Genomic DNA, 18,665 nt, shown 5'->3' with positions numbered 1-18,665 from the left:
CTAGACTTACAAATTCGATTAATATAAACGTAAGTTCCATCTTGATTTTGTATATATATATATATATATATATATATATATATATATATATATATATATATATATATATATATATATATATATATACACTGGGCTTGAGATCGGGTCAGTCGTTCGCCGGGTAGTTTGGTTTTCGTGCCCAGGTTCTTTCCTTGTTGACTTTTTCTTAAAAAAGTACCGTTAACACGAAAACGTCTCACCAACAACTTCAGGTAAGGTCCATGAGATTAGTCAATAAAGTTTGGTGATATTAATAACGTTGATATTATAACGTTGTTGCATACACCTTCACGTTATTTGTTCATACCCATATTTCAATAGTCTAGCTTGTAGCCTAAAACTTGTAAGGCCTACGTTCGGCTGTAGCCTAGGGCCATAGTCCAAGTCCTAACAATACCTTAGCATTGGGTCAAGGGTAAACTGGTCTGTAGTTTGAGCTACAAATTAATACCAACTGCCAGAGAAATTAGATTTCAAGTAGGTCAGCGTAACTTCTTAGCCTACTGTGCATGTATGTATCATATATGGCCTTAGATTTTGCTGGACAATTATGTTACTGTACATTGCGATATACTGTAGCATTATTATGTTACTAATCATGACCAAATACTGTAGCATGGTGGGCTTATAATTGACGCACTTAAGGATTTGATCAATGATATCTATCAAGGAAAAATCCAAATTACTCAACTGTATGTGTTTTTCATATGTGTAGTTCCTCAGAAATGTTCTGATCTCAAAATATTTAAGGTTCTGTGCTTATGCACCATACAATTGAGCAGAATTTGACCACAAAATGTCTGCCGTGTCAAGTTCTTTCATACCCCTAAATTGACACATTCGTCGATAAGCTAACTGTAGTGTAGGCCTTAGTATACATCCATTGACTTTAGATGCTGTTTGCTATGCTCTGAGCCACTAAGCTTTGACAGGTCATGTCCCAGAGAGTAGTGTTTTCATATTGAGGTAATGTTGGGTATTTTAAGGGTGTAAGATTTCCAAATGGCCAAAAAACGTGCAAAACTGGGGGGAGGGTGTTAAAAGCTTAAAAAATACCACAATTTGGTCAGCAAATACCTCAAATGGATTCAAACTCATGAAATATGTAATTCTGTTTGACTGCAAAAAAGTTTAGGTGGCCTGCTGCATCGTTGCTAGTAATAATTTAAGGTGCGTCAATTACGAAGGTGCGTCAATTATGAAGCCTTTACTATACTGTACAGTAGCTATGCCTAGATTATTAGAGACTGAAGTCACCATGCAAATGTAACTTACAAGTAGCCTGTATTGAATAAGAGATGCTATAATTGTTAGAACTTTTCAAAAGGTTCTTGGAAGTCTTTACTCTCCAAAATATTCTCAGACATTCTAAACACCACTGTACTGTAAGATGTCTGAATATCCCAGTGAGGGTATCAATAAAAACAGTTAAAGGATATATCACTAGAAAATCCAGCATCAAATTTGGGCCAATGCAGAATACCTTTAATCTAAGTCTCTCAAGTGATGCATTGTGTTTCAAGTGTCTTATTTATAACTAGCCAAAATTTGTACAAAATAACAATGCCATGCATCCAAAAGGTTATTGAGTCAGTACATTTCCATAATGTAACTATTACAAAAGCTGAGTGCACCTAATTAAAAGTTAACATCCTCCAAAAATCTATATAACACAAAAATTTGATAAAGCCTTCTATCCCTTCCCTTGCATATACTGTAAGTCATTTTGTTAAGTCTATTTAGATCCATAAGTAATACCAAGTTGACTAAATGTGCAATATTCAGTGTTAAAGATCTGAGCTCTGTATTGCCCAAAATATATTGGAGAGAAGTGTACAATAAAAATTGAAATAATGCACATCTACGCTCTGACCATTTGATATTTATTTGATTGGCACTGTTAATGTTTTCTCAGACAAATTTGATGATCAACATTCTCAATCTCAAGATGAATGACAACAGCCCACTATCCAAGGGAATAACACTGTACGATGAAGCTGCCATGCAGTGAAAAAGTCAATGTTGGAACGGTAGCAATCATAGCTAGAGCACAGATGCCGTCTGGGACAAACTGATGGGGTGACCTACTGCATCATTGACAGCAAAATGGAAGATATTTTCTGAATTAACCAAAAAGTAAGTTAATATTCTGTAGGTTTGACATCGCATAAACTTGATTCCATAGGACTCTATTATCTCAAATACGAGTAACAACTGAGGTAATTTATTCCAAAGTTATGGAATGAAGAAAGAAACAATCAGAAGGGATGAAAACTTTTGTATATCTGGTTAATGTGGTGGTACTGTATCTTTTCCTCTATGTCCATAGTATTTAACTACACTAGAGCTATATCCACTCTCTGGTTTTTAATCTTAAAGGTCAATGCAAGACAACACCAAATTGTCAGGCTAGGTCCACATAAAATGTACATGTATATTTAAATTTTGAAATCTTAACAATTGGTAAAGCTTGAATGACTTGCAACTTTTAAAAGCACTTGCTATGGTAGGGAGCTGTTTCAGCTCCAATTGAATGCATGGCTGCATAAATAAAATGTGTAATGTTGTATACAAGGCAAGATGAATCAAGAATTAATGGGAACAAAATGGGATGGATAAACGAATTGAAATTTACAGTGAAAATAGTATATATGAAAGGTTGTGAGATGATTAAAATATTGGCTGAATTACAGGAGATTTAGTTTTGTAAAGCAGTTCATTGTTTTCATCATTTGTAGAGTGTGAGGTCATGTGAGGTCTAATCGGTAATCGCAAAACATTCCAAGCTATATTGCGCGTGCTATAATTGGGACCAAATCAGCATATCTTTAAGAGAAAGCTTTTCTTTTTGTACCAACAGATGGATAGATCTACAGGCTAATACAGCAAAGGATATGCTCTAATTAGAAATGCCAGGCAAGATTATCACACAGTTTACAGTGGGGTGAATACAATCATCAAATCAAATCAAATCATAAAAGCTTGCATAGAAGCCGATGCCAAGCAAAGCAAAAGTATGTCCTGTAAATCGCGAAGTAGATTCACACATCTCATGTATATCCTCTGGGACACAGCACATCTTTCAATGGAGTTAGGAAGTTGCTGGGAGTAGTTGTTGGATTGGCACAGTAATGTAGTATTTGCTTCACATAAATGTAGTAGCAGTAACAGAAAACTAACTAGTTCCAGGATATGTTACACTGTTACACCATATAAAAGATAGAGGAAATTAATATTATAAGCTTCAAGCAGACAGAACCAAGAGAATGCAGACCAGTCTTCATGGGAAGTCTTCTACATATTTAAGTGTATAAATGGACTCATTCTTTTGCAATGTACTTCTTGAAATATTTTAGTTTGGTGACATTGTGGCACTACATGTTTTTGTAAGTATTAGGGAACATTTGCAGCTGCTTGTCAAGAACATGGAACTTGTTATACAACTGAAGTGGTCCTGATGCTTAAGTGTTGAGGTCACTGGATATTTTGCTGCCTTACCTTGCTTTAACTGTTCTTAAATGCATTTCTCATGTTTTAAGATGTTTTAATTTTGTATTCCAAGCAAGATCAGCAAGCCATAGTACAGTAATTTTCAACAATCACCACACAGGTACTTGTGCAGGACTAAGGGTATTTGTTAAGCAGATTACTATTATAAAAATCTTTCAAACTTTTATCCCTCAAAATCTCCAGGGGTACACTGCATTGTTCCTGAACCACAGTTTCACAATTCTACAAGTTGGGTTCAGGGGTTATGCTATGGGAAAAGTTTACAATGTTAGGCCTGACTTAATTACTGAAAGCTTGTGGTCTTTTATTACACCAAGAACCAGTTTATTCTTTAAACAAAATTAAATTATTTCCCCTCAAAATTGAGGGGAGTGAATACAGCAAAGGTACATGCAACTAGCACCAATGTCATGGAAACCTAGTGCAGCCCAATGAAACATACTGTAAAACCACAACATTTGTAACTATAGGTATGAAATTGTGCAATCCAGGGGTATTGTGTGTAATTTTGTCCCTCCAAGCATGGAAACTCCATGATATTGTGGTAATTTGCATTGGTTACGGTATTAGATACAGCCTATACTGGTAAGTCTAGATAAATACTTGAGGTATAAGTTAGTTCCCAAAATGTTTCTCATGTATGAGAGAGGTCAGTAAATTGAGGTCATGTAATAGTGCAAGTATCCTGGTTTATGTGAAATAAATCTTGTGGAAAATATAAACTGGGATTGAAATTACAATCAACTGCTTGAATATGATTGTACAATTTTTATTGTGTCTCGTCTTTTAATATCATGCTAATCTCCACTACTGTATGTGTCTGGTAATAAGCCAGATTTCTGGGTAGAAGTTTAAAAAAGCAAATCGTCAACAATTTTTGATGAATTTTAAGCAATCACATTCACTGCCTCTATCTCTGTTTATGTTTTGAGTCAGCAACACAGTATACTGTACAGTAGTGTACAGAAAGGGACACTTTCTGTTGTATTCCTGATCAATTGAAAATTGTTTGTTGTTTGACTGTTTGTAGCAGTATTCCTCTGAGGAGTGAAAAAAAATAAACATACAGTGAACAGTTGCAACTGCGCATGCATTTATACATTACTTAAATTATGTTCTGATGAAATTCATGTAATATTCACTGTCGATTTTAGTTCAAAACTGCCAGTATACCATTAGTTCCTGAGCCATAATTTTTTTGCTTTAAAAATCTGGCTTTGAGTGTATAGTATTTTGTCAAAAACATAAAAGTGGAGGGGCTGCTTACCATCATTCCCTGAACAGGCTTACCCAATTTGTTAACTATAATGGTAACATATCAAAATGTCTGGGGACTTGCCACAGTGCTGACAATTTTCAAATATTTCCATGGTTCCACCAGGGATGTTAGAGATGGACAAACAACATTTGAGCTTTCTTTAACGTTTGTTTTGTGCCGACATTAATACTGTTTTTGGTCCAATACTAATACCTAAATAGGGTGACAGGACAAAATCCCCCAGACAAAGTCCCCCTAGGACAAAATCCCCCAGAGCCAAAATCCCCCTGGACAAAATCCCCCTAGGACAAAATCCACCCAAGCCAAAATCTCCCCAAGCTATAAAAAAATCCCATCAATTCTTTACAAAAATGCGTCATCCCGGTCCCCGGTATCGTCATCCAGTACCGTCATCCGGTACCCTCACCAGTATTTCCATTGGTACTCTCAGTGGTTCCCGGACCAGTACTCCGACCATACCCCGACCGGTACCTTAATAGTGAGCCTGACAGTTACCCCCACCGGTGCTCCTCCCTGACCTGTACCCCGGCCGGTACCTCGACCGGTATCCCAACTGGTATCCTGAAAGGCACCCTGACACATACTCTGACACGTACCCTTACTAGTACTGGTACAATAAACAGTAATTTGACCAGTACCTTGACCGGTCCCTTAAATGCCACAACATGGAGCTATATCCCATGGCCATACTAACAGGTAGCCTTGCAATTACCCTCAATGAACTCCGGACCAGTCCCCTGACCAGTATCCTGACCAGTACCCTAACCAGTACAGTGAGTGGAACCCTGACTGGTAGAGTGACCAGTATGATGACCGGTACCCTGACCAGTCACATGACCAGTACCTTGACCGGTACCCTCACAGGTACCCTAACAGGAGCCCTCACAGTTACACTCGCCAGTACCCTCACTAGTACCCTGACCAATCCCCTGAACGGTACCCTAACCAGTGCAATGTCCCATGCCTTGACTGTCACACCTGGGCCATCGCTGGTTGTTGCAGGCAGGCTTTGTATGGGTCAGTGGAATATTGTCTGGGGGGATTTTGTCCGGGGGATTTTGTCCTAGAACCCCTAAATATCACTCAAAACGGATAATGGTACCAGACGGTACCTGTACGTTGTCTGCTAGATTCATACGATGTCAAAAGGCTAGAACATGCACTATAATACTGTTATCAGTCGCCAGTAGGTATATACCACACTCATCTCATATCAGTATTTGTTTCTAATGTCATAACAGGCAGTGGCGGAGCGTCCATACAGTCAGGCGGGGGGGGGCGGACTCAAATGGGAAGCTGGCGCCCTTTTCAGCTATTCAACACTTTTTACTTATTCGCGATTATTTACTTTTTTATTGCGCTCTCATCTACCTATTGACATTTGTCACATTTTGTTGGCGATGACACCTATACCTAAAGGGTCATTTCCGGCGATATAGGGAGTATCTTTACTCAAAACATTTCTGTACGCTCTGCGCCAACCTGTGGTGGCGCTCCGCTTAGATAAAGTCGAAAGCGCCCGTTCAGACCTTTCTCGCCCCTCTGTCCAATATCCCTAGCTCCGCCACTGGCTCCCAATCTTCTTCCCCGTCAATCCGTCTAGTACCCCCCCCCCCTTCCCCAACCGAACCTCGTATGTTAAAGGAATATCTAATGATTAGAGACACTTATTCTAATGTTAAATCAGCAAAGAGCAAGCAATAATGATTTTATCACTAAGATTTTTTTTAATTTCTCAGTTACACCGTCATTTAACTTCCCACTCAATCTTACACTCCCTGATACTCTTCCATCCCAATGTAGGAAACTTCATCGTTACACGCAGCACGCAACGATCCTTGTTCTACTTAATTGATCCTTACTGACTCTTTCAACTTAAAAGCATATTTTTTCCAAATAGATTAGTGAAAGTTACACAGTTTAATAAATTAGAAGCATCTCCTTGTTAAAGAATTGTATTATCGGCGTATAGTCTTCCGATAATTAAGCGTAACTTAGGTTTGAAAGAAATCAATGGGAGCAGGCAGTAATGATATTAACTTGCATATATATATATATTTTCAAATCTCTTATTGAACGAATTATTAGCCCCCTGGTTACATCGTCATTTATCATCCCTCCCCCATCCTGCCCTACCCTTCTTCACCTCACACACTCCGCTCTATAGGGTTAAAAGAAATCAGCGAGAGCAGGCAGTAATAAAATTTACTTACATTAATGAATTTTTTAAATCTCATTTAGGACAAATTATTAGGTCCCCTGGTAACATCATTTACCCCCCCCCCCCATTCTCCCCTTCCCCTCCTTACAATCATCGCTTCTCTTACACCTAATATATGAGATATCCTCGCAAAGCGTGATGAACTAGGTCCCTCATTTATCTAATGCGTGGAAGGAACTCGAAACTTTCTTCCTTATCCGCCTATTCCAAGCTTTCTCCAAGAAAAGAGTTACAGTACCTATTACCCAGATTTTTAAAAATAGCCTCCCTCCTCATAAAACGTGATGATCTATGTCTCTCATTAATCTAAAGCATGGATGAACTACCAACTTTAAGCATATCACAAAGTTTTTCCACAAAAGAGCTACGGAACCTACTACACACAAATTATGTAAATGTCACTAAACGGCATCCGTAGGGACATCGTTTTTTGGTCCACATTTGAGTTTCCATCATATCTTTGTTCTGCTTTTCATACATATCTTTTATTGTGATTGTTATGATAACCACATCTAAGGACTTTTGAGTCGTATTATTGTATCCAGTGGAATTGTCTCGCTGAGATATAAAAGGATAAATTTTCCGTACGTTTTCACGGTAGGCCCCTCTGTTCAAGGTCAATGCACGACTATAACATTAGGTCCACTAAGTGCGGATATTGGTCTCCATTTGCCACTATCGCAGTAAACCCAACCGAGCAACGTGTCTACGGTGTCTCTTAAAAGACAATATTAACAAATTCGAAAAGAATTTTTAATCTCTTTGGTGTCATTTTAAAAGTATTTCTGATAACATTACGTACAGAATTCTTTTATATGAGAAAGGTACATATGAGAAACATGACAATCACCGTGATAAAACCAATTTCAAGATTACTAGCGATCAATTCGCTCAATTTGTTTCAAAAAATGATTGAAAAGTGATATGAATTCCTCCTCATTCATTCTTTTTATTTGAGCATGTTGAACGCTTGTGATAACATGTCATTACGAATCATTGCAGACGCTCACCCAAACCGTTAAAAAATACCCTCCCTCTCCCCCCTTCTCTTCCTACACTGAGCTCCCAACAGTGGCGGAGCGTCAATACAGTCAGGGGGCGGATGCCCCCCCCCCCCCTCAACGGACTAATATGGACTGCTGGCGCCCTTTTCAGCTATTGATCACTTCTTTTACTTATTCGCGAGTATTGACTTTTTTATGGCGCTCTCATCTACCTATTGACATTTGTCACATTTTGTTGGCGATGACACCTATTTAATCTTCGTTTATCTGCAAATTAGCAAGGCCCGGAAAGGGTCATTTCCGGCCATATAGGGAGCATCTTTACTCAAAAGATTTCTGTACGCTCTGCGCCAACCTGTGGTGGCGCTCCGCTTAGATAAAGTCGAAAGCGCCCATACAGACCATTCTCACCCCCTCTTACCAATACCCCTAGCTCCGCCACGATAACAGGAGTGACTTTCCATATGTTATTGGTAGGAAATTGCAGGAATTATTGGAATCCTCAATGAAAACTATACGTAGGTAGTCTTGTTTGCGTGGGGATTGAGTTGTGTAGGTGTTACACAAAAATGTAGATATGCTTTCTTTATTCTTGTGGAAAGCCGCTTTCACTTTGATATCAGATAAACCTGTGGTACATGCAGTGACGTAGCCAGGATTGTTCCAGTGGAGGGGGTGGGCGCTTGGGGGGGGGGGCTTGAACAATTCCTGGGAGGGCGTCTTGTTACTACCTGAGTGGAGTGCCACCATATGGGTTGGCGCTCAGCATACGGGAAATTTTCAGCTATAAAGACCTCCTAGATCGTTGGAAATAGCACTTCCCAGGCCTCGTAAGCTGCTCTAAAGTTTCACAGCATCCTTTATTTTGAGATCCCCATGTCTTGATATGGTCATCAAATAGTTTAGAGAAATAGAAGAAAAAAGACAATCTGGTAAGTTGCTTTGAAATATCATGACATATCTCGGCCTATGCGCTATGTCACGTCAGGTTTTTCAGCAACTATAGCCTACTGCCGGTCCGCGGTCGAAGGGTCGTTCATGAGTGGTCATCATGGAGATTCGATACCATGCAGACCAATGAATGATAAGGTTTAACAAGGTTTAAAGAAATGGCTCCTTACATAGTTGGCATGATTCAAATTCATCCAGTGCAAATTCATCCAGATGCAAATTCATCAATATAATTGGTCGAGAACTTGCTAGAACAGTAAGCTGTCTGAATTAGCATCTTCAGATCGAATATGGGTTTGCTGAGTTAGGGAGCAATATGTTCGAAGTACAAGGACCAACCAATGAACACATTTGTAACATAAGAGGCAGAGATAAGACACTTTAGCAGAAATCATTATGTCTTCTTTCTGTTTATTACTGATAAATGCAAATATTTTCATTAAAAATCAATATGAAATTTCATGTTACTTTCAGAAATATATAAACAAAGCAACTTCAACAACTACAGCTCATTCACATTCATGCTATCTGCTAGAAAATTCAACATGAGGCACATTTTCAATGAGGCATTGATGTGAATACCACTGACATAACTTGTGCTATTCAAATGGATAAAGGGCTTGGTCAAGTCATGAATAAGGCTCTGCCAGGGGCGTAGCGAGCGGGGGGTGTGGGGGGGTGTCACACACCCCCAATAATTTGGTCGCTGTCGGCAAATTTTGGGTCTGTCGGCAAAATGAGAAAAGGTGAAGAGAGCGGAAGGGGAAGAAAGAAGGAAAGCTGAATAGAGAAAAGGAGAACGGGAGCTTCTTCCGTGCCAAATTTGACATAAAATATGCACCAGATTGCATCTAAGGACGTTTCAAAACTAAAAATTTTCCAAAGGGGAGGGGGGCACCCCCTCCCCTTAGACCCCTCCCCCATTTCAGTTACCACTTCCAGATATGTAGGCATATCAAATTTGACTTAAAATATGCACCAGATTGCATCTAAGGACGTTTCAAAACTAAAAAATTGCCAAAGGGGAGGGGGATCCCCTTCCCTTAGACCCCTCCCCCATTTCAGTCGCCACTTCCAGATCCGTCGGCATATCAAATTTGACTTAAAATATGCACCAGATTGCATCTAAGGACGTTTCAAAACTAAAAAATTGCCAAAGGGTAGGGGGACACCCCCTCCCCTTAGACCCCTTCGCCCATTTCAGTCACCACTTCCAGATTCGTCGGCAAATCAAATTCTCCACACCCCCCAACAAAAACCCCTTCGCTACGCCCCTGGGCTCTGCCCCATATATTGCACATGTACAAAAAGGGTTACTGCTGTACATGCAATACTTTTTTGATGGGGGAGAGAGGGGGGAGATGTGGTAACATGTTGAAAAGACCACATCTTTTAATTTGTCATTTTTCTTTTGAACATATGCAAATGCTAGAAATGAAAGCACTTGGAAATTTGTTAAAGAGATAGACAGTTGTTGCCCTTGCACTGCTTTGAAGTCTGCACCACTGTAAATATTGTTGAAGGAGTGGAGTTCTGCGAATCTTTTGACAGTCAAGTAATAAATTTTTCTTTCACTGTTTGTTAAACAGCTCCTAGCAGTAATATGCATTTGCACGACATTGTATCTGAGGTTCATTTGTTTTCTACATACAGTCAAATTAAAAACCAATGTTAAGATGTTCACCTGCAATGGTCTAAATTCAGAAAGTACATCAATATCATAACTCTTTTGCATGTTGTATAACGGTACTGAATTTGAAGCGGATTATATTTATCAATGAATATAGCAATGTTTTGGGTAAAAGCAATTAAAGCATCCACTTGAACTTCATGTTTTCCTTGCATTGTTTGCTACTTCCTCCTATCTAGTTTCGAAAGGGACATATTGATAAATGCTCAATACCTCAAACAACATTATTTAACCTTGCTTCCCACAAAAAATGTTCTGTCCCAGTTTCTGTAAACTACTCGGGATAAATGGAGGGGTGGGGGGGAGGTGTTGGACAGGTTGGGAAACTAAATATTTGACAGATGTTGTATTTGACAATAAAATTCACCTTCCAAGGAAGTAATACAGTTCTTTAAGTGGCATTTTATAAAGGACCTACAGTATGTAACGATAGCAGAATTGGTTATTGCCTCCTGCTGAAATGTCCAATAAAGACTTGCAGTATTGGAATGTTCATCAGATTCCTCATTTACAGAAACATCTGTGTTTATTGAAACTTTCCTAGGATGTTGCCAACAAGATGCAGTTGAAGTCTACTGTACCTTGTTGTCAAAGGTGGAGCTCACAAAAAGTCCTATCAACTAGTCTTATTCAAGCAGTGGCAACATATGGGAAAAAAGAAAAGCAAAATATGGTACAATTTTGTTAATATTATTTTGAACTATTTATCCCAACACCCTATCCTCCTTTTAAGAATTTTGCAAGCTTGTAAACCAGTTAAAGCACTCATGCAACATGATATGACAAAGGTTCATTGCCAGAACATGAAACTAGCAATTTGGAGTAAATTTGTTAAAAGAATGATGAAGTTAATACACTGAAATATTGAATGGGGCTCAAAAGAGCTTAAGAAGTCTTTTGAGGTACATTACTTGTTCTGATAAATATATTAATTGCCCTAAGATTCAGCTATTAAAGCAGCTACTAGTCAGATACTAGATAGTATGGGATCATGAAGGTTTTCAGATTTTACCTATATTGGCCTCAAATAACCTTTGACTTGGCTAAGAGCTCAGCACATGATACACCTGCATACAAACTTCCATTCATCATTCCAACATTGAACTATCATGTTAACATGGCTTTCAGATTCAGATATCTAGTTATCTCACATGGGCTTCTGCTATACTGTTTATAGAATAGTACTCAATGTCAGAAACCTATATGCACTACATATGACTACCAACTTTTCCTTGTTGAGTTAGATGCTCTATGTTACTCTATTGACCTTGAGTAGCCTTGACCCTCAATGAGGCCAACACCTACTGAAAATTCCAGTATAAATATAAAATTAATGAAATGATTCAGAAAATACTTTAACAGAAAGGAAAACTATTATAAACACTTCTGTTCATACTGACCTCAGCGTAAACAATTTAGAGACCAAGAACATATGGTATAATAACTATTAGCTAACATTTCTTCCTTCTACTCTGCAATTTTGAGAGAACAATAAGCAAAATTGATACTGGCAAATGTAACATGGCAACAATCACAATAATTCACAAATGATGATGACATCAGAAAAAGTAGCAACCATGACAATGATGATGATTTGAAAATCTTAATGAGCAATCCTAAATGTAACTAGAATTTCACTTTTAGTAGAGCAGGGTTCTCACAAGCACGTTCTAACCTGGCGGTGGTCGTGGTTTGAATATGATTTTGCCTCTCCCTGCATGGTTTGAAAGTTGAGCGCCCGGGCTGAACATTTATGAACCAGGAAAAGCTTGCTGCCACTTATCTGGTCCGAAAAAATTATAGCATGAGGTAAATTTCCTCCTGGGTGCATAATTATCATAACAGTTCAAGAATTTTTACCAAAGGTGATCATATTTGAATATCTGGAGTCGGCTCGGACTTGAAAGGTCTTGGATTTGGCTCATACCATGTGGGGTCGGACTTGGCTCAGACTCTGGCTAATTGGACTCGACTACAGCTCTGCCATAAATATAAAAAGATAATGGATTGTTAATAATTTATTATATGATGTTGAGAAGGTAGAGACTTAGAAAGTTAACTCCTAAATGTAATGGATAGCATTAAACTCTTCGTTTCACTAACAAAAGGATTCTCAAATACAGTACTAGCAACATTACAGCTAAAATAATGGATCACCAATACGATGCAGTGAAGAAAGGGAGTTTAATAAACAGCATCCCTCAATGTAATGACTAGGATAAAACTCTTAGTTTCACTAACAAAAGGATACCACATGCAGTACCAACAAGAGGGATGCCCATTATATTGAGGGTCCACTAGACTTGCTAGACCCAACACCCCCATTGTGGGAAGCATTATTGAGCGTCTAGTTAGCATTTATTGGGTAACTGAAGTATTGAAGGACCTTGGTGTCTCCCCTCCCAGTAGTTTTATAACATTTATGAACCAGGAAGAGCTTGCTGTCACTTATCTGGTCCGAAAAAATTATAGCATGAGGTAAATTTCCTCCTGGGTGCATAATTATCATAACAGTTCAAGAATTTTTACCAAAGGTGATCTTTGGTATCTGGAGTCGGCTCGGACTTGAGGGGTCTTGTATTTGGCTCAGACAAGATGGACTCGGACTTGGATCGGGCTCTGGGTAATTGGACTCGACTACAGCTCTGCCATAAATATAAAGAGATAATGGATTGTTAATAATTTATGATATGATGTTGTGAAGGTAGACACTTAGAGAGTACTCCTAAATGTAATGGATAGCATTAAACTCTTCGTTTCACTAACAAAAGGATTCTCAAATACAGTACTAGCAACATTACAACTAGAATAGTTGATTACCAATACGCTGCAGTGAAGTAAAGGAGTTTAATAAAGAGCATCCCTCAATGTAATGACTAGGATGAAACTCTTAGTTTCACTAACAAAAGTATACCACATGCAGTACCAACATGGGGGGGGGGGAGGATGCCCATTACATTGAGGGTCCACTAGACTTAAGGTTTGCTAGACCCAACATCCCCGTTGTGGGAAGCATTATTGAGCATCTAGTTAGCATTAATTGGGTAACTGAAGTATTAAAAGACCTTGGTGTCTCCCCTCCCAGCAGTATAACAACTGGAATAATGGATTGGTGAAACAATGTTTTATTTGATACAGTGAAGTAAGGGAGTTACATGAATAATAGTTAATGCAATGAATATGATTAAAATCTTTGTTTTACTAACGAAAATTACTCTCAAATACAGCAACATAAGAATTTGTATAAATGGATTATTAATAATGAATTTTATGATGCTGTAAAGGAAGAAAATTCATTAACAAATTTTAATTTGTATGCTGCATGTCATATACCTGTCCAGAAACTAAAAAGAAAAATTCAAACTCATAGAATGCACCGTACCTGGCTCCAAGCAATGACATATAAATCTAGTCCTCATCTAGTCCTCAAATTTGAGCCATCTTTTCTGACAAGAGAATGAACATAAATAAGTCCAGATAATTGTTTCATAAATTGCAAGTGGAAGTCTTGACAGTGCAGTTCCCTATTTGATGTCAATACTTAGTGTACATGTTGTCCAATATTCATGTCAGTTCAGTTAATTTAGCTATCACTTTTTTCATGGAAACCGCATATGCAACAATTGAGAAAAATGCCACACTACTAAGTTTGAATATTGATCTATTATTTGGTATGTAAGTTGTACCCAGGAATTTAGCATGCAATCACTTCAAGAGATTGACTGAGTATTCATGCATGGTTCAATGCCTCATCCCGCATGCAGTTCATTTACTAAAAAATTGCATGCACCCTAGACTATGTATACCGGTACATTTAGTCCCTCAACGTATCATTTGGGGTTTAAGCTCAGGACTACTCGTGTACACAGACTTTGGCATTATGACTGAGTTCATTTTTAATGTTTGGTTTCAATGATGTTGAAACTTTCCACTCACGATGGCATATGTGTGCGTGTGCATTGGTAGGAGTACTGTGTTTGTGATCCTAGCTTGTAAACACAGTTTCTCATGACAGTAAGCTTTATTGGACAGATCTCATAGTTGGTACAGTATGTATGTATAGATGCATCACAAGTACAAGAAGCCTATTGTTTTTGGTGAAGGTCAAAGGTAATTTAGGTAAAAATGGTCAAATTGTGAAAACTCAATTTGAAGCATGGATAGATCTATTTATTGGTATGTCTAGGCCAGTGGTTGGGTCAACAGGGCAAACTTGTGAAAACCTTATTTAAACCATGCGTCTCAAAGCAGGGTACACTAGCTTGCAGAGATATATAATGTTTAGTATCATGTTATATCGCTACAGAAGGCTTTCAGTGGTCTTTTTAGATCCCCAACTGTCACTTTGAAAATGTTGTTTATCACAGTTCTCAATAGTTTTTTGCTGTATATTATTAAGATACAATAAGTTGTACATGCAGCCTACACATATACAGTAGCGTACATGTCAGATTGACAAATTCATAAAATGAAACTTATTACATAATGGAAACCATGTGAAGTTTGCATAATGGTGATCTATTTATACACCCAACCAGGTAGTATCGGATCATAGCAACATGTTACCACATGTATGCATATAAGTGTTTTGTCACACAGTACAGTTCTAACATCATACAAGGGAGTTTTATTTGTTCCATAACAACTCTGATCATAATAGCCTGTTCGTGCTGGGAGTTGTAATGGAACAACTCCCTGGTTTGTGCTATGGACATGAGAACTATCTAGTGCCTGTTGAACATTAGTCTTGTGCGTTTTCATGTTACTTACTAACACCAAATTACTGCACACAGATGGTCATTTTTAAAAGTATGAAAACTGAATACAATCAAGAGCTTTTATTTGGACATGATACCCAATATGAAACTACTTTAGTTGCACATACTGTATGTACAGTATGCTGGTTTTTATCATGAATGATTTTTATAGGAGCCATGAATTTTTTTAAATTTTTTTTTATGAAGTAGGTCTGGATTCCCTTGGCATTATAACCTGATTGAAATTTAACCTCTGTGATTGCAGTAATATGTGAGACCATTGATCAACCTAATTAATAGCTTTTAATGATGAAGACACTGATAACAATTTCATAACTCATTAGTGTGAACACAATGCAAGGTTCAATGAGGTACTGTTTATTTCCTTAAAATGCATAGCTGGTGGTTTTTCAACATACTCTAATCCTTTCAAATATGTTACATTGAATCTTTACACTTTTCCATTGATATATCACAGACTGTGTTTTTTTGTTATGGGACTCCGTAAAACTGGATCAAACCTAGCAATTTTGGACAAGGAATTTGCTCTTTTTGCAAAAACTCCTAAGTGCTCAAGTGACTGTACAGTAGGTCACCCTGTAAAGGCATTGTGGGACTTTGAGGAATACTTTTGATCAAGCTATTACTTCAGCACTATTAACACTACCCACATCATAACGTTAATATCAAAATGCCTAAATTACTTAGCCATGATTGCGTTGTTATTCTAAAATGAATACTCAATTGTTTACCTTCAGCCATGATTCATCCCATAGGTGCAGGGGGAAAAAACTCATGTTACAGTACAAAAAATTGTTGTACACTGCTACACTGAGGCCCTGTGTGACTTAGTTCTCTGAATCAGAACCAATGACACACCACTACTACTGTACGCACAGGGCTTAGTGATGCACACTAACACATATAGAGAATATTGTGGGGATGAATATTGTACTGAGACGGCAAACGTTTTCACATTTTTTACTTTTGTAACTCGTTTATGGAATCTGTCAGGCCCTTTCTTTTACTGTAGTGTTCCGTTTGCTTGTGTATCTGTTTTTGTGGAGTTGTGACTTTCTGACTGCCTTATTTTATGTCAGAGAGATTGAGACATACCCAAAGATTTATATTTCGTAAAATGGTTCAAAATTGCATCGCACGAATGCAAGTTCTTTCATACTCCTAAATTGACACATCTGTCGATGAGCTTACTGTAGTGAAGGCCTAAGTAAACATCCATTATCTTTGGATGCTGTTTGCTATGCTCTGAGCCTCTAACTTCAGAAAGGTCAGGTCCCAGAGATTAGTGGTATTATATTGAGGTAATTTTGGTTATTTTTAGGGAGTAAGATTTCCAAATGCCCCAAAACATGCACAGAAACAATTTGATCAGCAAATACCTGAAATGGATTCAAACTCATGAAATATTTACCTCTGCTTGGCTGCAAAAAGTTATGGTTGCCTGCTGTATAGTTGCTAGTACTAGCTACAGTAGTAGTAGGCTAGTATATAGTAATAGTAGCCTAGTACTAGTAGGCCTAGGCCTAGTAATATTTGGAGGTGCGTCAATTATTAAGCCTTTACTTTAAAAGATCTGGAAGATCACCAGGCTGCAAAATGTGTAGGTTGACCAGTCTGTTACAAGTATATACTTTAATTTATGTATCACATTTATATTCCGAGTATCAGCAAAGGCAGTAGCAGGCAGCTGCGATTTACCATAGCCAGTAATACTGATAGGTCCAATTTAGGGCTAACGTTAGGCCTAGGCTAGTCTACTCTAACTCTAACCATGGTCTTACTTTATTTGTGTTCAGCATGAAGGTATTTACTCTAAATGTTATTAATATATCCGGAACACTTTTAAGGAATTTACTTACAATGCATATACTGCACCAAAGTCCAAAAGCCAACTTCAAATGGGAAACGTTTACGGTAACCTGCGGCACTTTCCTTTGTAGACTACATGGCTAGGCCACATAAAGTAACGTTGAATGTAGGCTATTGGGATAGCAACGATACGATCCGATCGACTGCCCTGCCACCGAACACAGAAAGAACTGCTTATGTGTGGGGGCGTTGTTTCGTTACGTGTAAATTTGCCAGTTAAAATAGAAACTCTTATTTTCTTAAATATCCCAAATTAATGGAAGAAAAAGTACAATTACGAAGATTTCAGTGTAATTAGAGGAACCTTTAAGTTTCGGAACTATATATTGCCGCATTTGGTCAAAATCGAGGTGTAAAGTTGGGATCAACATATATACCATGTTCGTAATTCTGTTATATACCCTTCGGAATTACCTCCACTTTTGAGGGGAAATTTTACCCTTTAAATGAACGATTTTTTTTTTGTAACTTCGGAATTGAAAAGTTTATGAGGTTTTCTCTTAACTCGAAATTATCATTCCTCAAAGGAAGTGAAATTGATTGAACAAGAAGACCCTAGACTTAGGTTTACCTGGTGTCAGGTAAACCTATCCCCGAGGTAAACCTAAGTCCCAGCTATCATGCGTTGAAGTAAACAAATATACCAATGTATATATATATATATATATATATATATATATATATATTTATAGTGCACTTAAATAAGTACAAACTTATTGTTGGGACTATTATTACAAAAACGTAAATCAGTGATTAAAGGCTGCTGCGTGTGCACATCTGTCGAAAGCCATTACGTAAATGACTTGCAAAAGCCCTTAACATGACTTCATTAATACTTTTGTGTCTTTTCTCTGTTTATATGTTGACGTCATGAATTATTTTGTCTCTTTCTTTCTGTTTATATGATGACGTCATGAATTATATATGTTGTTTCTTTTTCTATGTTTATATGATGACCATCTCGCTAGTTTGGAAGTGATCGTAGAGACTCTTGAACATTCTGAGTATCACTTTTACAGATCTCATTTTTCAGCAGTTTGTTTTTTATTTATCGTAAAGTAGCACCCGAATAACAAATACTGTTTGCTAAATGCAATTTCATGCAGAAGACGTGATGACGAGACGGAGTGTTATAAGTGACATGCAGGAGACACGTGATGAAGAGACGGTGTGTTATAAATGACATGCATAAGACACGTGATGACGAGTCGGTGTGTCATAAATGACATGCAGGAGACACATGAAGACGAGACGGCGGGTTATGAATGACATGCAGGAGACACGTGATGACGAGACGGCGTGTTTTAAATGACATGCATAAGAC

General features: G+C 38.0%; 1 protein-coding gene and 2 long non-coding RNA genes across 4 annotated transcripts in view; 1 reads left to right on the top strand and 2 right to left on the bottom strand.

Moving 5' to 3' along the window:
- LOC139982203 (uncharacterized) overlaps nucleotides 1-18,665 on the bottom strand; it is a 36,457-nt gene that overhangs the window by 3,025 nt on the left and 14,767 nt on the right. The gene's annotated exons all lie outside the window — the stretch shown is intronic.
- On the top strand, nucleotides 135-3,000 carry LOC139983694 (uncharacterized). The gene is made up of 3 exons (XR_011798797.1): nucleotides 135-251; nucleotides 1,955-2,175; nucleotides 2,900-3,000. It is a non-coding gene; the product is annotated as an uncharacterized lncRNA (long non-coding RNA).
- LOC139983399 (uncharacterized) lies at nucleotides 10,051-17,995 on the bottom strand. Its single transcript, XR_011798654.1, has 4 exons — nucleotides 17,332-17,995; nucleotides 14,077-14,140; nucleotides 13,224-13,339; nucleotides 10,051-12,674 (listed from the first exon to the last, which is right to left on the bottom strand). It is a non-coding gene; the product is annotated as an uncharacterized lncRNA (long non-coding RNA).

Source organism: Apostichopus japonicus, chromosome 16 (genome assembly GCF_037975245.1).
Source record: "Apostichopus japonicus isolate 1M-3 chromosome 16, ASM3797524v1, whole genome shotgun sequence".
Taxonomy (NCBI): Eukaryota; Metazoa; Echinodermata; class Holothuroidea; order Aspidochirotida; family Stichopodidae; genus Apostichopus; species Apostichopus japonicus.
Note: the sequence above shows the minus strand (reverse complement) of the source record. Positions and strands in the feature narration are given on the sequence as shown.